This window comes from Haliotis cracherodii, unplaced genomic scaffold (genome assembly GCF_022045235.1).
Source record: "Haliotis cracherodii isolate W230 unplaced genomic scaffold, xgHalCrac1.p SCAF_22, whole genome shotgun sequence".
Classification (NCBI taxonomy): domain Eukaryota; kingdom Metazoa; phylum Mollusca; class Gastropoda; order Lepetellida; family Haliotidae; genus Haliotis; species Haliotis cracherodii.
In genome coordinates, this window is record NW_027266278.1 from 2,959,266 (window position 1) to 2,986,113 (window position 26,848).

At 42.4% G+C, this 26,848-nt stretch overlaps 1 pseudogene; it reads left to right on the plus strand.

Annotated features, from left to right (window-relative positions):
* Positions 1-26,662, plus strand: LOC139471188 (uncharacterized; annotated as a pseudogene).
* The last annotated feature ends 186 nt before the right edge of the window (positions 26,663-26,848 follow it).

Genomic DNA, 26,848 nt, shown 5'->3' on the forward strand with positions numbered 1-26,848 from the left:
ATGACGTCACACCATTGTCAAACAAGAGCGCTCGTCAGACAGATCACACAGACAGCAGTAGCTACCGTGGTTGATAACTAGCTGCCCAACTCTACCAGGTCTAGACATGTATGACGCCTTCCCGTTCAACCACCTCCGTCAGAGGACGTAAGTAGCCTACCAAGCCTTGAGATTGTTTCCAACGGCAGAAGCTTCTGACACGACTTGTTTTTGAATCGTGAACAAACAAGTGAAAAGAGACCCGTAGAGGGACTGATACATGTTGACGTGTAAAGTGTCTTAAAAAACTGAAAAAAACGGGGCGCCCTTCGAAATCCCGAAGTGATGTTTTGTGTGTTTTGGAGTTAAACATACTGTGTTTTCTATGTAGAGCTAGATGTAGATTTGACCTCGCTAAATTGAATTTGGAACCGAATGCGCAGCGGCCGTCAAACCAGCTCTTTCAATCAGAGGGGGTTTATTGTGATTTAATAGCCTCTAACTGACCAATCACAATCGAGTAATTTCCAAATTCATGGTAGAATTGTTTTAAAGCCGCACTCAGCAATATTCCAGCTATATGAACGCGGTCTGCAATAATCAAGTCTGGACCAGACAATCCAGTGATTGATATCATAAGCATCGATCCACGCAGTTGGGATCGATGACATGCATCAACCAAGCCAGCAAGCCTGACCGCTTCTTATGACAAGCATATAGTCACCTTTTATAGCAAGCATGGGTTGCTGAAGACCTATTCTACCCCGGAACGTCACGGGTCCCGATGTGATGTGTGACTTGACTGATGTGTGCTGACGTACACCGACGGCCGACATGTTGCTGCTACACATTCCACTTCTGGTTTGCCAGACCAAGATTCGATTTTTACAGGTCGCCATAATATACCCCGACTGCGGCGTGAACAAGTATTTGCTCACTCCAATTGAAGAACATATTTTCTGTTCGGAAGTACCGTTGTGTCCCCAGCAGTTAACTCGCTGAATAGAGGTTATCACGCGAGAGAGTTTTGGGATGGTGAATATCCTGGTGTTTTTTTTTTATAAACATTGTGTTTAGCGAGCCCTCTGAGTCTTTTTCGAGTAGCATGCCGCCCTTGCCGTGTGAAACAGGAAGACAGAATATTTAAACTAAATAGCTAACTAGATATGTATTAAGGAAGTGAATATATGGATGTCAACTTCTTTATTATGAGGAACACAACGTTTCGAAGTATATACTTACTCCTTGGTTGATGCATGCCATCGATCCAAATTGCGTGAGACGATGCTCGTGATATTATCCCTGGATTGTCTGGTCCAGACTCGATTATTTACAGACCGCCGTCATATAGCTGGAATATTGCTTGGTGCGGCGTTAAACAACTAATCAACCAACCAACCAGGTGAATGAAAGCGAGAGAGAGAGTTTTAGTGATTTTACGCCCGCTTCAGCCGTCGGCTATTTCGCAGTCGGGGCCAGACGGGTTAGATAAAAATTAAGAGTTGGGAATATAGGGATAATCGGCTGGCCCAAAAAACTGTAAATTAGTGGGGGTAAAGATAGAAAGAAATATAGTTAAGGGGTTGGAATATGATGGAAGAAAATTAGTGGGTGATAGAAGCTGTATAGAAACCTAGGCTAGTTGATACATGATAAGGGGATAGGGCTATGATAAGTATAAAATCAGTTAGGCTGACGTATTTATTGTAGTATATGGTAAATGAAAGAAAAACACAAGGAGGGAGAATGGAAAACCTAGTCTAATAAACATTGGGCTTATGCGGCGGGGGTGGGGGAGGCGTGTGACAGGGGAGGTCAGACTTATGTGTAAGGGACGGCTTGGGTGAGTGGCTGGATAAATGAACATGATGTTTAGTAGTCTGGATATGGATGGCTTTATCGCGCGGACGTCGGAGAAGGCAATCCGCGCTAGGAATTTCGATCCCGATCCTAAAGTGGAAAAATGTATTTTTTGTTGATAGAGATTTTTAGCTAGTGTTTTGTTGGGACTGGTCTAAAGTTTGTTAATAAGATTTTTTGATTTTAGGAATTTAGCTATATGAGGGTACTTTGATATGTCGTTTGAGGGTTGTAGCAATAAGGAAATGTTTTTTGGTTTTTGTTGTTGTTTTTTTTGTTTGTTTTTTTTGGGTGGGGGGGGGGGGGGGGGGGGGGTAATTTGGGGGGCAGTGATTGAAAATGTGTTCTATGTTTTCAGGGGGTTGACAATGGGTGCAGTTGGGATGTGGGTGTCTGTTTTGTTTATAAAGTGTTTCTTTAAGATTGACTTGGCCGCTTAACATTCTGTTTATAATTTTATCCGTGATAATAGACTGTGAAGTTGCGGCATTTGGTAACTGGTTTACTGAAAAGAGATTTTATCCATTTGGATTTACAATTTTGAATATTAATTTGGAAATTTTGATTTAAGATGTTTTTGTCTGATAAGTGATTTGATTTCGGCTTTGCTTGTAGTGAAGTTTATACATGGTGATGGATGTGTAGTGGCTATTTTTGCTGCTGAATCTGCTAGGTGGTTGCCCTGTATTCCGGTGTGTGCAGGTGCCAAAAGTAGTATTATTGTTTTGTGTGTATCTGTGATGCTAGTGTGTATGTCTATGATATTGTTTATGATGTCTTGGTGCGATTTGGATATTTTGTTTTGTATTTGGGATAGTGAGCCTAGGGAGTCAGAAATAATTAGAAAGTTAGAGTCATTAGATTGTTTTATATAGTGATAAGCACATCGGATGGCTAATCATTCTGCTGTAGTAGTATGTGTGTAGTCAGTATAGTGGAAGTTGGTGGTGATAGGTATTGGTTGTGTGATCTGGATGCCTAGTCCTGTGATATAGGCGTCAGTATAGATGTGTGTGTGGTTTGGCCAGTTCTGTTGTATGTAGTAGTTTGTTATTAGTGTTTTGTCTGGTTTTGTGGTACTGGGTTGGAGAGTGAATATTTTGTGAAGTGTTAAATCTGTATTAGGCGGGGGTTTGTCATTAATGTAGATATGAGATGGGGGTGTATGTCTGATGTTTTCAAGTTTGTGAGTTTTGATGAGTTTGTGTAGATGTGTTAAGTATGGGGCTAAGTTATGGTTGTTTTTGAATTTTTTCAGTATAGAAGGTCTAAGGTTTGTATATTTGTCTGAGATTTGTTTGAAAATGGGGTTATGTTGCGCCCCAGCCCAGTAATTTAGGATGGTTTGGCTACGTCTTAACTTAATTGATGTGGTGCCTGAGATAAGTTGAAGTGAATTTAAGGAGGCACCGGTTCTGGTCCCCAGGGCTGTTTTTAGGGCTTTATACTGTATGGAAATAAGTTTTTTATCTAGTTTTTTCCGTGATAGAGTGGAGGACTGGGGCGGCATAGTCAGTTTTAGGTAATATAAGTGATTTATATATGTTAAGTAATGTTTGTTTGTCGGAACCCCAATCAGAGCCGCTAATGGCTCTCATTAGATTAAGATCTTTTTGACATGATGTGACCAGATTAAGAATATGGGGAGCCCATGTTAATTGTTGGTCGAAGATAATTCCCAGAAATTTTGCTTCCTTTTTGAATATAATATTTTCGTTGTTAAGAGTGAGTTTGGGTGTGTAATTTTGCATATGTCTATTTTCAAATAGCAAGCCGATGGTTTTTTGTGTGTTAATTTTGAATCCCCACTGGGATGCCCAGTATTCTACGTCGTTAAGCAGGGGTTGGATTCTTTTTTGAATTTGTTTTATTGATGTTGACGACGTCCAGAAAGAAATGTCATCAGCAAATTTGGCAGTAGTAATGTTCTTAAGTTTTGGCGGAAATATGTCGTCTCTCATGAAATTGAAGAGAGATGGAGATATAAGCTTCCCTGGGGGGTGCCATTTCATGGCGTGGATCAAATAAAGAGTTGTTTGTTTTGATTGTGATGTTTCTGTCGTTTAGAGAACTCTACCATCTATGGCTTTTTCTTTAAGTTTTTGTATCAGGCCGTTGTGCCAAACCATGTCAAAAGCTTTACTGAAATCAATGAAAATGGCCAGAGTGTATTGTTTCTGGGCGAGTGCTGTTTTGACATCATGCTCCAAATGTAAAATGTGGTCTAAAGTTTGTCGGTTTGACCTAAAGCCACTCTGGTCCTCATAAAGGAAGTTTTGGGAGGTAATTTGAAATTTGAGTCTGTTGTTTATAATGGATTCCATTATTTTACAAATGTGGGAAGTAAGGGAGATGGGCCTATAGGAATCCGGTTCTCGCGGGGGTTTCCCTTGTTTTAGAACCGGTACCACCTGAGCTGAATGAATGCCTTACTTACTTACTTACTTTGGAGATTTAACGTGCGCTTTCCGACTGATGCGTATTTCGCACACGGGCCCGGCCAGGCCATTTAATGTGTTTCCGAAAGGGGCGAAGGTGGTCTGTGCAACCCAAGAGGGGGGTTTTAGGGGTTGCTTATATAGAATTTGGGAATTTTGAGATTTGGAATAGATGCCGATGGGATTGGGGAGGAGAACTAAGGGAGCTGGGTATGGTGGATGTTTGTTTGTTTATGTGATTTTGATTTGGTAGGTTATTGTGTTTTTAGATGCGTTTTATTAGTTCCGTTTTTATTAAGAATACGCCTAAGGCCTTGAAGTTTTCTAGTTTATTTTGTGGGTTTAGTATTTCTTCTAGAGTTAGAGCCTTGTTTAGATTAAGGGTGGTTTGTAATGCGGTTCGATGTGTTAGGTAGTGTGTGCAGTGGATGAGTGCGTGTTCTGGGGTTTCTGGTTGTTTGCAGTGTGGGCAGTTACCTGTAGTGTGTTTTTTAAATTTTTTTAGGTGGTTATTTAGGTTGGTGTGTCCTGTTTGGAGTTTAGTGATTACTCTGTCGATTTTTTTGGATGGATGGAGAATTTTTGGTTTGGTTAGTGGTTTGCTGAGCACTTTTTTGATTTGGCTATTTGAGTTTAGATATAGGTTATGCCATTTTTTTGGTGGTTTTTTGCTTGTTTACACTTTTAATTTCTGATTTTGAGATGGGTAAGTTTAAGCTTATTTCTGGGATTTTGAGGGATAGTTTAGCTGCTTTATCGGCGTTTTCATTACCGTATATTCCTACGTGGGCGGGTATCCACAAGAAGGTTATTTGTTTGCCTGCCTTAGTTAGGTCGTTGGAGCTTTTAAGTATTTGATTTATTAATTTAGGTCGGTTTTTGGTATTTTTGTTTTGGAGGGCTTGCAGTCCACTTAGGGAGTCGGTAAGTATTAGGATTTTTTTGTGTTTTTTGGATTCTTGATTATGGAGGGCTGAGGCCATGCCCATTAGTTCTGCCGTGAATATTGATTGGTTGTTTGGGAGTCGGAAGGATTGTGTGGTTTTAGTTGGTTGTGTGGTATGGACTCCGAAACCTGTGTGTTTGGAGGTCGGATTTGAGGATCCGTCCGTGTAAATGTGACACCAATTTGGCCAATTTTCGTGTATGTATGCTAGTGTGGTAGTTTTAGCTATGTTTGGATCGGTTTGTTTATTTATTTGGCTAGCTAGTGTTGTGTCTATTTTGGGTATTTTAAGTTTAGGGGTGAAGATATTTGATTGTTTGCAGTTTTGTTTAAGATTTTTAATTTGGTGTTCATTTAGGTAGTTTGTTATTCTTTGGGATATTGGGGTAAGTAAGGGGTGTTTACGAGCTAGAGCTTGGTTTTTGGGGCTGATGTTTTGGTTTATTAAGTTTTGGATGAGAGGGTTTGATTGGGACGCGGCCCAGAAATTTAAGCTTAGCTGTTCCCTGCGTAGACTTAGTGACATTTCTCCTGTTAAGGCCTGAAGTGAGGTGTAGGAGGTGCCATGTTGGGTGCGTGTAATTAGTTTGAGAGCCTGATATTGTATTGAGTCAAGTTTTTTAGATAGAGAGTTGTTTAGGGTGTTGTATATGGCGCAGCCGTAGTCTAGTTTTGATCTAATTAGTGATATGTAGAGAGAGAGGAGGGTATCTTTGGATGCTCCCCAGTTAGAGCCAGTTAGGCATCTTAGGGTGTTTAGGTCTTTACTGCATTTAGTTGTTAGGTTTTGAATGTGAGCATCCCAGGTGAGATGTTCATCGAAAATAAGTCCTAAGAATTTGGTTTGTTTTTGAAATTTGATTGTTTGATTGTTTAGCTGGAGGATTGGGGAGGCGGGTTTCATGTTTTTATGTTTGAATACTATTCCTGTTGTTTTTTCTGAGTTAATGAATGAATGCCATGAGGCAGAGAACATATATATATGTACATGTAAGGACAACAACATTAATAAGATCACAAAAGGTGGAAAATAACAAAGGGTAGAAACTATCAAAGGAAACCAAAAAATGATTGTCTCTGATAGGTGATTAACAACGGACAATGGAAGCCAACACTTTAGAGTAATTAGCGCTGATAGTATGGAAGCCAGTACTTAAGTATCATAGATAAGTAATAGGCAATGGACACTGGGAAAACGGGAGGCGGGGGTAATTGGCACTGATAGGTGAAAGAATGGACGTAGCAATGGGCAAATGGTAGCCAGCTGGGTGATTAGCACCGACAAAGATTGAAGCAATAAGTTCCAAGCACCACGCAGATAGGTTCCGTGGTCACGGTTCATGGCTGGCTGGTGTCTCCTGATGTCAATGGCTTCTTGTAGTTTACTTTGTCGCCAGTTGGCATTCATTCACCCTGGAGTAAGCATGTACTCCGAAACGTTGTGTTCCTCATAATAAAGTTGACATCCATATATTCTCTTACTTATGCGTATCACTTCTAAATGCTTTTCAAAAACTAAATATGTCTTTTTGCATGAAACGCACTTGCAGAACGACGCTTCCATGCAACAACTAAACGTTCGGTACATTTATCGGGAATGTTTTAGAGGCTCCATTGTTTTAAAGGAATGGACAGTTTCTTGTCACTTATACGTTATCTTGAACAAACATTTAAATTAATTAAAAAAAATTAAATGCGGTTAATTTACACTTGGCAGGCGGGACTATTTTTTAAATATTTTGACAAGTGAATAATTTACAGTTTTGTCAGAAAACATGTCGGCAGTTGGGTTCGAACCCGCATCGTTTGATTCGAGGACGTCTAATTATCCACCTCAGCTAAGGCGAAATTAACTATTCATACTTAACTGGTAAAAATACTAATATGAATGTAATGTTGTGTTATAGCACGTTACCCATAACAATGTTCATATTTAAAGCAGTTAGATGAAGCTTTCACGAGAGAAAAACCCAAAACATGTTAACATATATATCCCTGTTCAGGACTCTTTATTTCTTATAATTCCCGTCAGCATGTATTTACAATGTGCAAGCGATTGATAAAATACTTGTTTGGGACCCCACGAAATTATGAAGAGCCGTGTACCATGCATTGTAAATATCAGCTCGCGACGGTGCTTGGTGCACGTGCAACAGTGCCAGGGAGTGTATTCCTCGTGCATCACACTTGAGGGCGATTCACACAGTCACATGCAGTCTTGGTATATTATAGCGTTCTGGTATATTTTGAAATATTTTCCACAGGAGAATGTTTTTTCAAAGTGTAAAAGTAGCGATGTGTTTTAAGTAGGGGAATATCCTCGTACTTACTTACTTACTTACTTTGGAGATTTAACGTGCGCTTTCCGACTGATGCGTATTTCGCACACGGCCCCGGCCAGGCCATTTAATGTGTTTCCGAAAGGGGCGAAGGTGGTCTGTGCAAACCAAGAGGGGGCTTTAGGGGTTGCTTATATATAATTTGGGAATTTTGAGATTTGGAATAGATGCCGATGGGGTTGGGGAGGAGAACTAAGGGAGCTGGGTATGGTGGATGTTTGTTTGTTTATGTGATTTTGATTTGGTAGGTTATTATGTTTTTAGATGCGTTTTATTAGTTCCGTTTTGATTAAGAATACGCCTAAGGCCTTGAAGTTTTCTAGTTTATTTTGTGGGTTTAGTATTGCTTCTAGAGTGAGAGCCTTGTTTAGATTGAGGGTGGTTTGTAATGCGGTTCGATGTGTGAGGTAGTGTGTGCAGTGGATGAGTGCGTGTTCTGGGGTTTCTAGTTGTTTGCAGTCTGGGCAGTTACCTGTAGTGTGTTTTTTTATTTTTTTTAGGTGGTTATTTAGGTTGGTGTGTCCTGTTTGGACTTTAGTGATTACTCTGTCGATTTTTTTGGATGGATGGAGAATTTTTGGTTTGGTTAGTGGTTTGCTGAGCACTTTTTTTGATTTGGCTATTTGAGTTTAGATATAGGTTATGCCATTTTTTTGGTGGTTTTTTGCTTGTTTACACTTTTAATTTCTGATTTTGAGATGGGTAAGTTTAGGCTTATTTCTGGGATTTTGAGGGATAGTTTAGCTGCTTTATCGGCGTTTTCATTACCGTATATTCCTACGTGGGCGGGTATCCACAAGAAGGTTATTTGTTTGCCTGCCTTAGTTAGGTCGTTGGAGCTTTTAAGTATTTGATTTATTAATTTAGGTCGGTTTTTGGTATGTTTGTTTTGGAGGGCTTGCAGTCCACTTAGGGAGTCAGTAAGTATTAGCATTTATTTTGTGGTTTTTGGATTCTTGATTGTGGAGGGCTGAGGCCATGCCCATTAGTTCTGCCGTGAATATTGATTGGTTATTTGGGAGTCGGAAGGATTGTGTGGTTTTAGTTGGTTGTGTGGTATGGACTCCGAAACCCGTGAGTTTGGAGGTCGGATCTGAGGATCCGTCCGTGTAAATGTGACACCAATTTGTCCAATTTTTGTGTATGTATGCTAGTGTGGTAGTTTTAGCTATGTTTGGGTCGGTTTGTTTATTTATTTGGCTAGCTAGTGTTGTGTCTATTTTGGGTATTTTAAGTTTAGGGATGAAGATATTTGATTGTTTGCAGTTTTGTTTAAGATTTTTAATTTGGTGTTCATTTAGGTAGTTTGTTATTCTTTGGGATATTGGGGAAAGTAAGGGGTGTTTACGAGCTAGAGCTTGGTTTTTAGGGCTGATGTTTTGGTTTGTTAAGTTTTGGATGAGAGGGTTTGATTGGGACGCGGCCCAGAAATTTAAGCTTAGCTGTTCCCTGCGTAGACTTAGTGGCATTTCTCCCGTTAAGGCCTGAAGTGAGGTGTAGGAGGTGCCATGTTGGGTGCGTGTAATGAGTTTGAGAGCCTGATATTGTATTGAGTCAAGTTTTTTAGATAGAGAGTTGTTTAGGGTGTTGTATAAATATCCTCGTTACTCTCCATTTCTTAAAAATAAAGAGCCTCAGCCTGCGGGACGTAACTCTGTAGAGCGAGACGACTGGGCCAATCGCAGCCCAATGTTAAAATGAAACAACAAAGGGTATTCAACAGGTTAGAACTGAAGCAATGCTTGAAAACCGTAACAATCTTTTGTGCAAGAATTTAATGTAGATCGAAGTTTGGTAGCCTGCAGTTATGGAATTAATCCCAGACCATAACCGTCATCTGTATATGTATATATTTAGTCTGTGTATGTAGGTTTGTTCAATACTCTCGGCGTTCTAACCTGACATATGCAAGAGAAATGAGAAATAAAATATTAAATAAAAAGATATTCCATGACAGTTCAAAACCCACTAAATTTAATATCCTAATTTATATTTTTCCATACGTATTTTTTTCAAAGCGAACGAAATCAATACTTTAGGAATTATGTCAAATCCAGCAGGACTAAACAGCATTATATTGTGACTGGTCATTTATGAAATAGGGGAAGGTGAGGTCATGGAAAATGTCATATGTATTTCGGGAGCCATGAAAGACTGATTATCTTTTGGACATTCATTCTGCTATTTCATTTAACGCAGCACATGCACACACCCCTAGATGTCGGATGTGGTGTAAAATATCCAGACACAAGTCTGAATCGGCCAACACTTGGGAGTCGACCAGAAAGAATATGCGTGCAGCAAAATCAATAAGTACGACATTGCTTCGGAGACCAGTTGCAACAACGTTGATGGCAGGGTTAAGTTGTGATCAATTCTCGTAATGTCTCGTCACACGTGGAAACGCGAGGTCTGAATTTTCAACGAGTTTTTTTTATCTCATTTCAGCACGGTGTCTAATTTAGACTCCGAGGTGACGTCTGTCGTCGATGCCAGTGTGCGGAGCTTGCTCGACCCCATAGTCGGACAGTTTTGGCGCTGTGTGGGATGCATCAGTGAGTACATATGTACCTTTTTATGCCTCAAAGTGAGTTTGACCAATCAGAGAGCAGAACTACTTACCCAATAGGAGTCCGTGTACCGTCAGTAAGAATCCAAGATGGTTGTTACTGACGTAATATGAGACAGTATCCCGTCAGTAACAGCCATTTTGGATTTTCCAACACACACCTCACATATTCTGGAACATTCTGGTACAGAAATTCGTTATTCGACACTGTTTTGTGTTTGAATATAATACATTTTGATGTGCAAGGACGTTAATGTTTTCTGGATCACGTTCGTGACTTTAATAAAGATTTTATAAAGTTAAAAATATCAACAAGGTTTGACCTTGTAGTCTCCCTTTGACCCTTAATGTCTTAGGTTGTAAGTGTTAAGTTTTGAGTTCTAAGTTTTGACATGACTTGTGCGACAAAGATACCAATTAGTGTAAACTTTTCGGCATAATAAATTCGTTACGTTGTCTTTAGTTGCCGTGTACGGTGTCATATTAGGTTAGCAGAAAAATACTGAGGTCGGCTCACGCCTCGCCGAATGTTTTTCTGCTAACCTAATATGACACCGTACACGGCAACTAGACACCATAACAAATAGTATATAACGTCCTTTTGTTAGGCTCGATGGAATTGACTATGTTTGTATGTAGTGGTATTTAATAATGAATTTGCACACTGGAACACTGAACGAAGTTTTAATTATTAATAAAAAATGATGCAGTTTGGATGTGTATTAACGGCGGTGCACGAATATCAGTTTTTATTACCGATACTCACTCAGAGATGAAGATTAACATATGTTAAGAACAGTGACGAATTCCCTACTCTGGTTTTTGCTCAGTTTTATCAGTACACTATTTATTCAGTAGATCATACACTCACCCCGAATACGATTCTTAGACAACTTTAGCATAAACAATTGACAATGACCACCGGTCTGATGAAAGGGGCGTTGAGGCCCGATTCTTCCCCACTCACATACGTGTAGGGAACCGCGTTAAGAAGCGTCATCGAAACCGAAATAACCGTGGTCAAGGACGTTCATCGATCTCTATACGTATTTGCCTTGGTGACGTGTCGTGGAGCTACGTTGAAGCAATGGACCTGGACCCGTTCTACGAAGCGGTAAGACCATCGTAACTCCACTATTACTTATTAGTTGGACGTTCATCGTAGCTCCTCAACCTACTTACGTCAGTCGTAGTGGGAAGTCCATCGTAGCTTCACAACCTTCTTACGTCAGTCGTAGTGGGAAGTCCATCGTAGCTTCACAACCTTCTTACGTCAGTCGTAGTGAGAAGTCCATCGTAACTCCACTATTACTTATTAGTTGGTCGTCCATCGTAGCTCCACAACCTAATCACGACAATCGTAGCGGGAAGTCCATTGTAACTCCGCCACATTCTTACGGCAGTCGTGGTGGTAAGACCGTCGTAACTACACAACCTACTTACGACAGTCTTAGTGGGAAGTCCATCGTAGCCTCACAACCTTCTTACGTCAGTCGTAGTGGGAAGACCGTCGGACCGTGGAATCTGTGGACCTGGATGTTGAAGATGGCCTTGTTTTGGTACTACGTGGAATCTGTGGACCTGGATGTGGAAGATGGCCTTGTTGTCGCACTATGCAGAATCTATTGACCTGGACCCACTTGCACAAAGCGATTTTAGCTCTAAGATGATCTTAACTCCCATACTTTAACATAGGCTTACAATGGTCTTAGTGCTAAGATCGCTCTGTGCAAGTGGTCTCTGGATGTCGAAGGTGGTCTTGTTATGGCACAGTAGTATAGGGAGTCGCTTTGGCAACAAAGTCCGCAGGAGTTATCTCCCACTAGCGGTAGTGGGTTCTCCCCCTACCGGAAGAGGGCGACACTTCGGGGAAGGCGTGTGCATCCAAGATGGTGGCTCTTCCGGTTCCGGGAGACGTGCTCATCCACCCACGATGGCGGCGGAGGAGGGAGGGTGTGGGTGTGGGTGTGGGTGTGGGTGTGGGTGTGGGGTTCTTTTGGGGTTTGTTTGTTTTGCAATGATCAAAGTGTTCTTTCGGGAGAGTTGGGGTGGCCCTGAAAAGGGCCGTTAGACAACACAACTGGAACTGGAACTGGAACTGGAACTCATCCTAGCTTCCGATGGAAGGGGGAGGGGAAGCTTCCTTCATGTCGAGCCCCCAATAGCCCAAGCCCAAGCCCAAGAAAGTATCATTCTGGTACGTTCTTGTGTTTCACCACCCCGACCATGTCAAGGTTGGGGCAGTGAGGGGACCACTTTTCGTGTTCAAGCCACCTGGGTGTCGTAGATGGCTTTGTTGTGGCACTACGTGGAACGTGTGAAAACATGGCCAGTTCTATGTATTGGTCAGACGCGGTCGAAGCAACAGGGTATGTTGCACAAGCGCCGATAACAAGAAGGGGTGCATTTTGTGACCTGGCAATTCGTGTTGGTAACACCAAATTATAAAGTGACAGTGGTGTTGTACATTGTACGTTTATTTAGTGTGCATCAAGTAATATTTCTCTGAAGGTGTTTACGTAAGTATTTTGGTGTGTGAGTTTGATTTAACGCCGTTTTTAACAGTGCTACATTTATATAACGGCTTGTCAGTTCAGTGTTGGAGGAAAGCCCGAAGTGAGGAGGTCTCAGACGTTTACAACTTTAATGAAACCCACGAAACATAATCGGATCAAACGGGGATTCTTACCTACAATCGTGGGTTTCCGGTGTCCCCAAAGGGACCCAACTCTGCACCCCGAGTTGTGGCGCCTTCGACGACTGGTCCTCCCGTGCCCCCTATATTGGTTGAAATAGTAGTTGTTATAGATTTGATTGATAAAAATGATTTCAAAATGTTTACACAAATTCTGATGACGTAGGCTCCAAAAGATCGTCAATCAATGGAACTTGCTATAAACTATTACCATGCTATTAACATGTAAGTATTCTCATAATTAAAAACAATCCCACTGTTACATTTCTCGTACCCTACCGACGCTTTCTTATTGGCCCTTGCCAAAAAAATTGACTATTTGATCAAGCCTGTTACATACAAACTGGCGAGGGGCACGGGTGGCGGGGGAGGGGGGTGTTTGATGTGTCATGTCTGTGATTACTTAAAACGTACTCTACATTGGGTAATGTTTTTAATTCTTTAATCATTACTAGGTACAGAACGGAATCACAGATAATAAGAGTGTCAGTGACTGCCCCTCCCCGCCTCCTTTTTTGAAAACCACTAGCAGTGTAATGTAGGCAGTAACTTTGTCTGAGAGAAGAGTTTGATATTTTGGACACCTCCCTTTTAAAAATGCTGGATGCATTGGGATTATTTTGGATGGCCTTATGTCGCCGGAATAGTTCCCAAAGTGGCGTACACCTTATCTCACCAACACTGTGGAATCAAGTCTTCGATAGGCATTTAGAAGAACACGAATGCGGAATCGTTGGTATTAGCGTCAACACAAAGAAGCACCCGTAAAATATACTCTACTTACACGTGGCCCGGCCAGTGTTGAATTGCGTCCTTGGCGGCCATTTTGAAAAAAAGGTGATAACACCCGAAAAAGCTGCCACCGCTGCAATGCTATCACACATTTTCCAACTCTAGGGGTCCACACCTTGCCAGAAATCACTATGAGCATTATTCCCCTAGCTTGATACCGGTGGCCACACTGAACTATTCCTGCTTCGCAAACCAAATAAACTCCAACTGACATCTATTTAGCCATTACAACTGCTTCATGTTTTTTCGGAATCATCTCAGATAAATAAGTCATTTTTTTTTGTTTGGTTGGGGTTGCTTTGAAGTAATTACACCAAGTAACAGATGCACGAGAGTCCTGTTTGAACACGGGCGTGCTGGCGCTGTGGCCGAGTTAGAATTCGTTGTAACAATACACGCAGGTCACGTGCCAAATATATTCAACCGCAAAAGAAACGTAAGTCAAGTTTTTTGTTTGTGAAATGCACAAAATAGTAATTTGTGAAAAACTATTCACTTTTACGTAAGATGTCATCGTCCTTACTGACTCAAAGTCACCCCCAACAACGCCCTCAGTGGGCCTAACATCACCTGCGTTGGCGACGTCATCAGTGGCAACAAGTTGTCTTCTCGGACGAATTAAGGTTCAACTTTTTTCACGCCGATGGCCGCATCAGTGTGTGGAGACGGCGTAATGAAAACGGCGCTAACTGCTGTATCTTAGGCCAGTTGTCATCACAGGACCCCTCTACACGTGTTCCGTCAGCGTGTGACTGCTGTCGTGTACGGGGATGATGTCCTTCGTAATCACCTCAGACCTCTCTTCCTGGGTAAACCTCAACTCCAGGTCTTTCAGCAGGACAACGCTCGTCCTCATACAGCACGGGTCTCTGTAGACCTCCTCAGCGTGAATATCATTCCTGTGATGTCCTGGCCGTCCTTGTCACTGGACACGGCGCCATTTGCGCATGCCTGGGGCGAGATTGGGATACGCAGCCACATACACTATCAGGAACGGGAAGCCTCTTTGTGCGGGAGGGGCGGTCGGGTAGCCTAGTGGTTAAAGCGTTCGCTCGTCACGCCGAAGACCCGGGTTCGATTCCCGACATGGGTAAAATGTGTGAATGCCCATTTCTGGTGTCCCCCGCCGTGATATTGCTGGAATACAATGTATTGCTAAAAGCGGCGTAAAACCATATTCACTCACTCACACACTTCTGTGCGGGAATGGAACAGGATTCCTCAAGCCTTCTTCCAAAGACTCATCGACTCAATGAGACGGCAGCCTGTATCGCAGCTAACGGAGACAACACACACTATCAATGGACACGAGTGACACTTGTCATTTTATGTTTGGGGGGACCGTGTTATCGGGGGTATTTTTTAATATACACGGATGGTTATCATTAAACAATCAAGGCTTATTTGTTATCAAATGTTTTCTCTGTTATCATTTCTTAATATTATTTACATATCATTTATGGTCTTAACGTTAACCGCATCTTTATGTACAACTTGCGTTTCTTTTGCGGCTGGATCTGTGAAGAATAGGTCTTCAGCAACCCATGCTTGCCGTAAGAGGCGTCTATGCTTGTAGTAAGAGGCGACTAACGGGATCGGGTTGTCAGGTTCGCTGACTTGGTTGATGCATGTCATCGTATTCCAATTGCGTGGATCGATGCTCATGATGTCAATCACTGGGTAGTCTGGTCCGGACTCGACTATAAACAGACCGCCTTCATATAGCTGGAATATTGCTGAGTGCGGCGTTAAACAACAAACAAACCTTTGCGGTTGAGTAGGATCGCGTGGCCACTCTGATATGCTTCTGTTCATACATACGCCACAGAACCAACATGTACCATTTTGGGTTTGGGTATTGATCCCGTGGCGCTTAGATACGACAGGGTGTACAACTCCAAACATTATTTTTTGCATTCGGAACTCATCGATTATATTCGTTTTCGAGTTACACAAACAAGGTACACTTGTCTGAATGCTTTGTTGGTTAAGTAGAACGTTAACCAGAGCTGATTATTGATGTTTCCCCAGATCTTCACGCAGAGAGGTATCGTATGGGATTAAAATATCTAATGTTATACGACCCGTGAAGATCCGGGTTAGATGAGGTCTTCAGCAACCCATGCTTGCCGTAAGAGGCGACTATGCTTGTCGTAAAGGGCGACTAACAGGATCGGGTGGTCAGACTCATTGACTCGGTTGATGCATGTCATCGTATTCGGATCGATTCTCATGCTATCAATCACTGGATTGTCTGGTCCAGACTCCATTATTTACAGACCGTCGTCATATAGCTAGAATAGTGCGGCGTCAAATAAAACCCCCCAAAACAAACAAACACGTAAAATATATAATCTAATAATTCAATGAGATTGGTTGGCCTATGGTGTGCTTGTTGGTGCCATATACCGCGCAACCTTATGCGCAACCAACACAGTGAGGGACGTGTGTGACTGCTCGGAGTCACAATTCGCTGTGTGGAGTTGCATGGACGCTCGCCCACGTGTGAGTGAGTGAGTATGGTTTTACGCCGTTTTTTTGCAATATTCCAGCAATAACCACTAGGCTACCCGACCGCCCCTATCCACGTGTGAGGTAGAATGCAGGTTGGTTACCAATGCGTGTCACCCCGATCTTTAGTCACGTGACCAATACCTCCCAAATCCAACTTACAAGTAAATTACCGGTTACATGTGAAAGAGATAAATGATTTCTCTTTAGAAACCATCCTAGACATACGAAAACATGCGGCGAGCCGAATGGCGGTGTTTAATTCGATACTGTCGCCCTTCCTGCAATGTATCACGTACATGTTAAACCCAATCACAAGTCTGACGTAAATCTTATCAGCCCATTACCTATCCTTGGCAAGGATCTGCAATTCCACTGTAGCTGTTCTTTGTGGGAATAACCTTGGTTAAATACAGTGATTATCTATACTCTTTTGTTGAGAAATCTATGAAAATCGCAAAACAAATTTAAAAAGTGCGATCTTATGCTTCACACATACACTTGTATTCAAACAAATCTCAAATCCGTTTTCACAAAGTTGTGTCAACTGGAGATGTTTAGTGGCCATCATTTCATTTTAGTTAGAGTGCAATATTCATATCCTACGCGCGTGTGAGCGGGTGAGTGGTAAGCTGTGAATACGGCAGTACTCCGCTTTAGCAATATGCCACCATTATCACGTTAGGGGGGACACCAGAAATGGGCTTTACACATGACCCGTGAAGATTCCGGGGAAGAAATCGGTCTTCTGCAACTCATGCTTGCCGTAAAAGGTGACTATGCTTGTCGTAAAAGGCGACTAACGGGATTGGGTGGTCAGGCTCGCTGACTTGGTTGATGCATGTCATCGATCCCAATGGCGTGGATCGATGCTCATGACATTAATCACTGGATTGTCTGGTCCAAACTCGATTATTTACAGACATATAGCTGGAATATTGCTGAGTGCGGCGTAAAACAACAAACCAACAACCAACCATTGTCTATGTTCTGATTTCAGTGTTGTAATTTGACCTAACTCCCTGTATGGTGTTTTACACAACTGTTTTGTTGGGGCGTGTGAGTACTGGGGCTGCCTCTCGCGTTATAGCAGCTATAACCATGGAGGGACGCCATGAATAGACTCCAGAAAGTAGGTCATGTAGGACTTCAACCACCAAACTATCCAACCACCCCTAGGACACTGTCAGGTATTTGCGACTATGAGTGAGTGAGTTTGGTTTTACGCCGCTTTTAGCAATATTCCGGCAATATCACGGCGGGGGACACCAGAAATGGGCTTCACACATTGTACTCCAACCGGGTCTTCGGCGTGACGAGCGAACGCTTTAACCACTAGGCTACCCGACCACCCCACACCCTCAAAGAAGTTTAGAGGGCTTCAGAATTAGGCTTCATGCATGTCAGTGTGTCAGTGAGTTTGATTTTACGCCGCTTTTAGCAATATTCCAGCAACATCACGGCGGGGTACACCAGAAATGGGCTTCACACATTGTACCCATGTTGGGAATCGAACCCGGGTCTTCTGCGTGACGAGCGAACGCTTTAACCACTAGGCTACCCGACCGCCCCTTATGCATGTCAAACCGTGGCAGCATCAGATGGATGTAAACAACAACAAAAGAACTGCACGTAAGGGAACAATTGGTGTTCTGGTTGTCAGTTTCATATAGTGTGAAGAGGGTAACGGCAATGAAACTAATCTTTACATTTGCTGGTTGTAAAGTCGAACAGGTGCTCGGCAAAGTGTTGGCTAAATAATGTGCTTGATCCCAATCAACTGTACAAAATAGGCGCAGGTCGAACAAACGGATTACCCAAATGGTAACTGTCCTGAAGTTCTTTGGGTCCCAAATTCATTTAAATCCATCTTTCTAAAAGAATTGAAACTTTGTTGTCAAACGCAGATTTCACAGACTGTGATGAATCTGAACCCTTCGTTTCATCCTCAATGCAGCCAAGCTTTGAAGCCAAGCTTGCAAGTGTCCAGGAAATAGCCACATTTTGAATTTGGTCTTCTAATTTGATTGGCTAGTCCATCGGGACGCGCCGTGATTGGCAGTTCCGCCAATAAAACAACATAAACCCTGTCACTTGAAAGCTCCAGGCAGCTCCTTTATATTCATCAAGATGAAAGAAATCCGAATGTGTGTGCTATTGTTTTATTACATGAGCCATAAAACTATCACAAAGGACACCGAATTAAACAATACCCTTTCCAGTGTTCGCAAAAAGCCTTCATTGGTTTGGTTTTATTTCTAAATAACCACCTATTTTCATTAAAACAACATCACAAGCTCCTAACAGTGGAGATTGTAAATTCTAATAGAGTTGATCCAGGTCAAACGAAATTGATAGAATTCCGTTCAAGGTGGCCAATCAATATTTATTCCAGATGAAGATCAGTTTGAGCCCAATGAGCCGTGCCTGATCAGATAAGTGAGACGGAGACTGAGACTAAATTGACAGGATTACCCTCTGCTTAGCTGGGCGTGTCTCTTGAGCAGTAATCAACATGGAGAATACATATAATGCTTAATTCAGCTCAGACCTTTAATAGAAGTGAAGGGAATCTCATTTCCATGCTGCGTTGTATGTCAGTCAACCTCATTATCGATCACCGATTATCGTCCGTCAGCACGTGCTTTATCTGCAATCGGACACACAAGTTGTTCTTCTTCATACTTTGAGGGGTGAGGTGAAATGGGGTTTAACGTCGCGTCCAAGACTATTGCACTTACATAGCGACGTGCATGCACGTGTGTGTGTGTGTGGCTGCTTGTTATAGTCCGGACTGATGCCGATTTATAGTGCTAGCTCACTGATATACCATGCCGCAGTTTAACATGAATACCCCACTCAGACACAGTAAACCGAGCCGACTAGTCCTTGTTTTATCCTCTTAATGCCAAGCGACTGACAGGGTAACGACAAGTACCATCTTTTAAGGTCTATTGGTATGACGTGGCCGGAGATCGAACCCCGGACCTTCCGCTCTCCGGGCGCACGCTCTACCACTAGACCACGGGGGCGGTCTCTTCATACTTTGTTAATGTGCACCGGCTGCAACCTAAAATTTAAGCAAAGTCGACAAAACACTTTCCATATTCATAAGAGTTGATTGTACTATTCCGACTATATCTATAGTGTATCCCGCGCTACCGACGGCACCTGTCACAAAAACACGAAAATGCCAGTCAATGTATTTATGCCCACAGCGTGACAAATGCCAACTGCATGGATTCACGTCAGAGTGAGTGAATATGGTTTTACGCCGCTTTTAGCAATATTCCAGCAATATCACGGCGGGGGACACCAGAAATGGGCTTCACACACTGTACCCATGTCGGGAATCGAACCCGGGTCTTCGGCGTGACGAGCGAACGCTTTAACCACTAGGCTACCCGACCGCCCCGATTCACGTCAGAGGCCAACAGATAAGTCTTGAACAATTTCATAGTGTAAGTATATTGAAATATATTGCTGAAGTCTAGTCTGTCTGTCTGTCTGTCACCTGAACAAAAAACTCCGGAACATGTGGTACAACTGAAATATAGGAAGTGCATTGAGCATGTTTGGACCTGACCTCCACATGTCTACCATCAAGCTTTTCAAAGTTTTGTCGATGCCTTGGATGTTGTAATCTTGATCAAACAACTTTTGAGCAAGAATCGTATGACACCAGTTTGAAAACAACTTGTGAGCCGCAGGCACCAATAGTGGAGTGAGTGAGTGAGTGAGTATGGTTTTACGCCGCTTTTAGCAATATTCCAGCAATATCACGGCGGGGGACACCAGAAATGGGCTTCACACATTGTACCCATGTTGGGAATCGAACCCGGGTCTTCGGCGTGACGAGCGAACGCTTTTACCACTGGGCTACCCGACCGCACTCACCAATAGTGGAACTGCCGGAATATAACTTAACATAAATGGAACGTTGACTAAAGGATGGAGAGTTGAAGTCACCCCTCTTGTTATACTGCCTGGAGGAGATTATTTCGTCTCTCTGAAACTTTCTGCTTAGATTTAAACAGACAAGACGGTTACGCCTGTCTCCTTTATTTCTAGTTCAGGTGCTGGGCGAACCTGGGCATGGAATGGGCTGTTTGACCGGTATCAGATTATCGTTATACTCGAAGCTTAAGCTAAACCTCTTGTCCAAATTCCCTTGTTTTGATTTTGCTAACCCGAGCAGAAATTCCAATTCATATGCCTAAGGAAACAGATCAGCAAGAAGGGAAGCACAGTTGGTGCCTATGGGGATGCCTTTGCCTTGCCTTAAATCCTTTCGTGAACACATGTTATCATCACTACTGGATAGAGATTCATTAACAAACGCTCATGATATAATCGGAAGCGTACAATTGACTCTTTTTTGGCTGAGATTTCTTATGAATATGAAAAGGGTTTTGTCGCTTTTATTTACAACCAGACCTCACACAGATGTTATCAATGAGGAAGTCCGGCATTTCGCATAATGGTTTCTCAGTAAAGTTCAGATAACATTTGAACTGACTTTTGACAAATTGTCCTGAACCTCTGAAGATGGAGGTGTAGCTATATTCCTGAAGTCTGACATGAATGTCATTCGTGACCAACTCGTGTTATTCCGGGACAAGCCGAATAGCCACTCGTGCCCCTCTCGTGGCCATTTTTGCGACCGGGTTCCGTCTTAGCGCAAACGAGCATACCTAAAACAATTGTCAGCTTGTTACATAATGGGTCACATATATTTTCCCATGTTCTATATATAGTTCAGATGCAATTTAAAGCACATCGGGACATGCGATATTGTACAGTATTATTGAACACATTTAACTGTGTCCTGGGTATATTTTTAGATGCAAGACATGTGTAAAATCAAAAATTATTTCTGAGGGATTCTTTGACGAAGAACTTGAAATCATACGCGCATTCTGATTGGTTTGTCGTGTTTTCGCACATAACATCCATCGATAGGGGGGACGAGTCTTCTTGCAGGTTACGGAAAGGGGCGAGTGGTGACGAATGACATGAATGTAAAAAAAAGTCCTCCTTGGGTATGGTTAACCTTCGAGACATGGATTTGGTGGTACATTGGATGGGCACAGCAATACTCGTTACTCAGGAATTGAGTTATTCACAACCGTGCCCCAAACGTATGCATTTCCATGTCTATGCATGTTCTTACGGCATGTGTATCTCACATTGTGTGTTTTACATGGAACACCCCTAACCTCCTGCTTAAAACAGACACATGGTGTCATCACTGTCATCATTTTCAGTACCTGTAAAGATCCGGGGTAGGATAGGTCTTCAGCAACCCATGCTTGCCGTAAATGGCGACTACGCTTGTCGTAAGAGGCGACTAACGGGATCAGATGGGCTTGCTGACTTGGTTGATGCATGTAATCGATCCCAATTGCGTTGATCGTTGTTCATCATGTCGGCCTGTATCGCAGCTAACGGAGACAACACACACTATTGATGGACACGAGTGACACTTGTCATTTTATGTTTGGGGGGAACCGTGTTATCGGGGGTATGTTTTAATATACACGGATGGTTGTCATCAAACAATCAAGGCTTATTTGTTATCAAATGTTTTCTCTGTTATCATTTCTTAATATTATTTACATATCTTTTATGGTCTTAACGTTAACCGCATCTTTATGTACAACTTGCGTTTCTTTTGCGGCTGGATCTGTGAAGAATAGGTCTTCAGCAACCCATGCTTGTCATAAGAGGCGACTAACGGGATCGGGTGGTTCAGGCTTGCTGACTTGATTGATGCATGTCATCGATCCCAATTGCGTTGAGCGTTATTCATGATGTCAATCACTGGATTGTCTGGTCCATACTCGATTACTTACAGAGCGCCTTCATATAGCTGGAATATTGCTGAGTGCGGCGTAAAACAACAAACCAAACCAAAGACAGAGTGTGGTGGCATTAACGTGTTAATTCTTCAAAGGGACAGCGCTGGCATCATGATTGGGGCAGACTCAAGTCATCAATTGCAAAACCACAGACTATTTGATATTTTTTGGGTGGGTGGAGTGGTGTGGTGTGGTATTGTGTGGCGTGGTGTGGTGTGTTGTTTTGTGGTGTGGTGTGGTGTGGTGTGGTGTGGTGTGATGTGATGTGGTTTGGTGTGGTGTGGTGTGGTGTGGTGTGGAGTGGTGGTTTTATACTGTGTCAAACGAAAATCTGAAGTCAACATATCATATAACAAAAGCGTACACACCCTAACACACTCTCACACACACATGTACATACACTCACACTCACACTCGCAGACACACCCTCTCTCACACACATACATACAAACACGCGCGCGCTCGCGCACGCACGCACGCACGCACGCACGCACGCACGCACGCACACACACACACACACACACACACACACACACACACTAAAGCCTATGTACTGTGATATTTCCTCTACCTTATGGAATGACCGTGAAAACAGAAGTCACGGTAATATACCGAAATGTGCTTTTTTCATACTTAGGTAGTAAGGGAGATATATTGGTATCCCAGTTCTGAATGACACACGGTCCGTCAGGTTGCAGACTAAAATACTGACTGTTTATTTTCTTCTGAGACTCTCGAATGGAGATGGACCACTACTCATGGCTATCACATGACATGACTGTACTTTCAATGCTACTATTAACTTACAATATAGAGCTTAGATAATAATAAGCTATAGACAACTAAGTCTATCAATTGTCTACGGGGGCTAGGTGACCTTGACCTACACAAACGTTTCCAATTTAACGTCAGTCGGTGTTTTGTCACTCCGATCCAGACGTAATTCTAACATCACTTCAGAAATGTATATGTGCTTTTAAGGAGCAAAATCTATCTATTACAATGGATCGCCCTTTACAAAGTATGCCCTTTTCAATACAATGACGTTGTGACGTTATTCTACACCGGATACTATCTAACTAGTCATTTAACAAAGAAAGTAGAAATTCCACATGTTTTCTACAATGATTCTTGATACATTCTTGGCTTTGTATTGTTTGACTTTACCAAGACGAAAAAAGAACACAAAATGGGTAATCTATGTTTCTTTTAGTTTTGGTGTAATGCCGCGGGGCAGCAACATTCCGGGTATATCACCGCAGCATGTAAGTAGTCGGGCCTGGAGCAGACAAACCAGCGATGGAAATTATGATCAACGGTGTACGATGACATGCTACCATCAACGCCACAGAGCTTGACCACCCGATCCTTTAGTCACCCGGGGCTGTCGGGTAGCCTAGTGGTTAAAGCGTTCGCTCGTCACGCCGAAGACCCGTGTTCGAATCCCGACATGGGTACAATGTGTGAAGCCCATTTCTGGTGTCCCCCGCCGTGATATTGCTGGAGTATTGCTAAAAGCGGTGTAAAACCAAACTCACTCACTCAATTTAGTCACCCATTACGACAAGCATAGGTTATTGTATAATTATGCTATATTCTCGTTTCAGACAGAATTCTTGGTAGAACTGATCCAGCTGAAGAACTCGAGGAATGGGTGAGTAACAAATACATTGAACTTCGAAATCCAATAACTAGATATTTTGTTTACGTTGATGTTACTTCGCGCAAGTTTTCTTATCGACACAATGGTATAATATCTGCTGTTCTCGAACTTGCCATAACTCGATATATGTTCGTGGGTCTGTATAAGCCAAATATGGAACCATAAAACTGTAACATTTAGAGGGAATTTATTAAGCTAATAAATCCCCCCATGCACCCCCGGACAATTATTTATAAGAACATCTGCTCTTAGAATATGCATTCGAAATTACGCGTATGTAGTGTACCCGATGTGTTCTGATTGTGTGGGGGCGGTCGGGTAGCCTAGTGGTTAAAGCATTCGCTCGTCACGCCGAAGACCCGGGTTCGATTCCCGACATGGGTACAATGTGTGAAGCCCATTTCTGGTGTCCCCCGTGGTGATATTGCTGGAATATTGCTAAAAGCGGCGTAAAACCAAATTCACTCACTCACTCTGATTGTGTGACATAGATATTTGTGTAACATTATGTTGCGTGCATGTGTTGGAGTGTGTTCTGGCTTATGAGCTCATTGCGAGATGGCGATGAAGAATGTTCGGTGAATTTTGAGCAATGTGTTAGTTTTAATCCTGCGTCCCTGCTACATTGGTATGTACTTGCTTCAATGGCATGAGGGGGCGGTCGGGTAGCCTAGTGGTTAAAGACCCGGGTTCGAATCCCGACATGGGTACAATGTGTGAAGCCCATTTCTGGTGTCTCCCGCCGTGATATTGCTGGAACATTGCTAAAAGCGGCGTAAAACCATACTCACTCACTCAATGGCATGAGCACACGAAATGCACTTTGGAAAGATAAATGACCTTATTACGTCATAAAGTTGACAATCAAATTCCTTGTTATATTAACTTCTGGTATTTTCTGACATTGTATATTTATCCTGGAAATATTTTGTAAGCACTGGAGTAGCACTTTGGAACATAAGCAATGTTTGCTTTGGAATAATTGACACAAGAACGAACTCAAGTGCCATTACATGGTAATATTTCATTACTCGAATAGCTCCTTTAAGTATGAACAACGTGTCCGTCTTCGGCGACTCTGCTTGTCGTAAGGGGCGACTAACGGGATCGGGTGGTCAGCCTCGCTGACTTGGTTGACGCATGTCATCAATCCCATTTGCGTGGATCGATGCTCATGATTCAATGACTGGATTGTTTCATCCAGACTCGATTATTAACATACCGCCATCATATAGCTGGAATATTGCTGAGTGCGGTGTTAAAAAACAGACAACAACAGCAACGTTTTGGAATAATTAAAAAAACAAAAACAGACTAAAATGTCATAAAAGTTGACAATCCGCAACCCGTATTATAGTACTGACAGTATGTATTACCAAGAAAACTTTTGTTACAATCCGATACAGCCCCTTTAACTATTAAGCCAAGTATATGGGGGAGTGCAAGGAACTGTTTGGCAGGGTCACCGGAATGTATAGAAAATAAACAACCTGCTATAAATCCAGAGTTCAATTCAATCAGGTATCACCCAAATACCAAATACGATTTGGTTAATTCCATGTTTCCCAATTTGGTCCCATTACTGTTTTAACGATGCATTGTAAGAACTATAAGTTTTATCTGTTCGTATTGGTTGACGGGCTCTCTCTGTGTGCCAAAAGCTCCCTCGGTACATTGTCAATTGGAGAGCTATTGAAATATTGGCTGACCCACATTCGTCACCACTCGCCCCTTTCCGTAACTCGCTATTCGGCTTGTTCCGGATTAACACGAGTTGGTCACGAATGGGCTGACCCACTGTGGTCATGTTTGACATTTCTGTGGCGAAGATGATGAACACGTATCTCGCGTCAACTGATTGACTCGTGACACACGAAATTGTCATCGAGGTCAAATTAAGCCGCAAAGATTGGGGAAATATCGACTGATGTGCCATCTTTCCACAGGTCGCATGATACTCTAATATGTGTTGCTTTTTGCTTCTGATTGTACAACAACTGGCCGCTCGTATCCAGCGTGTTAATGTCAATCATGGCTGCCACCGATTCAATAATAAAGATGAGGTTCTGTTTTACTGCAAAAGATTTGATGTGGAACATCGGCTTATTTGATTTCTTCTCTCAGATTGTTGAATTGACAGACGCTTAGAAATCATGCGAATATTATGCGATTTTGTGATTTAGTCTCTGACAGAGAACGTCTCTACTAGCGATAAAATTATGAAAAGGGACATCAATGCTGACTTTCATTAGACAGGAATCTGAGAAACGATAGTGACTTAAAGGCGATACTGTTCATACTATTATTATTATTATTATTATTACTACCGTGGGCCCCGTGTTATTGTTATGGTCTAATCTCTATACGTGTAATCTGATTGGCTTGTGTTTTAAGAATACGTTCGAGCTCCTCAGGCGTATTGGTTTATGCCAGCCTCCTGACTCTTCTGGACCAAACTAAAGTGGTAAACGTGTAACTGTGGCCCATAGATTTAATCAAATGACAATCTCAGTGTCCCTATCAAACTGACCCGTGAAGATCCTGTGTAGGATAGGTCTTCCGCAACCCATGCTTATCGTAAAAGGCTTGTCGTCAGAGGCGACTAACGGGATCGGGTAGTCAGGCTTGCTGACTTGGTGGATACATGCCATCGATCCCAATTGCGTGGATTGATGCTCATAATGTCAATCACTGATTGCCTTGTCCAGACTCGATTATTTACAGACGGCCGTCATATAGCTGGAATGTTGCTGAGTGCGGCGTAAAACAACAAACCAACCAACCCTATCAAACTTGAGTAGTTCGTAGGTTGCCATGCAGGGACTGGATACATGCGCTATCATATATTTAGACTATTGAATAGTGTCAGATTTTGAACCATCTATCCTGCTCCTGTTTCAGGTGATGGTCACAGTTCAGAATGGCCAGATGAAGGAGGTTCAGAAAGAGGCTGTTGCAGGGGAGACAATTCCAACAAAACCGGAAGTGACTCCAATCGAGTTTGATTGAACATGTTAATGTCGTCCTCAGTGTTTATGTGTGTCCTCACAATGACCCTATTCAGTTAACAAGCATGTGCCACTGAATAATTAAACATTGATTTTATTTATTGTAGTGTAGTGTTCTGTTCTATTTCAAGATACATGTATGCTTCTCACCGAATAAAACATAGGTGAGGTGAAATTGGGTTTAACG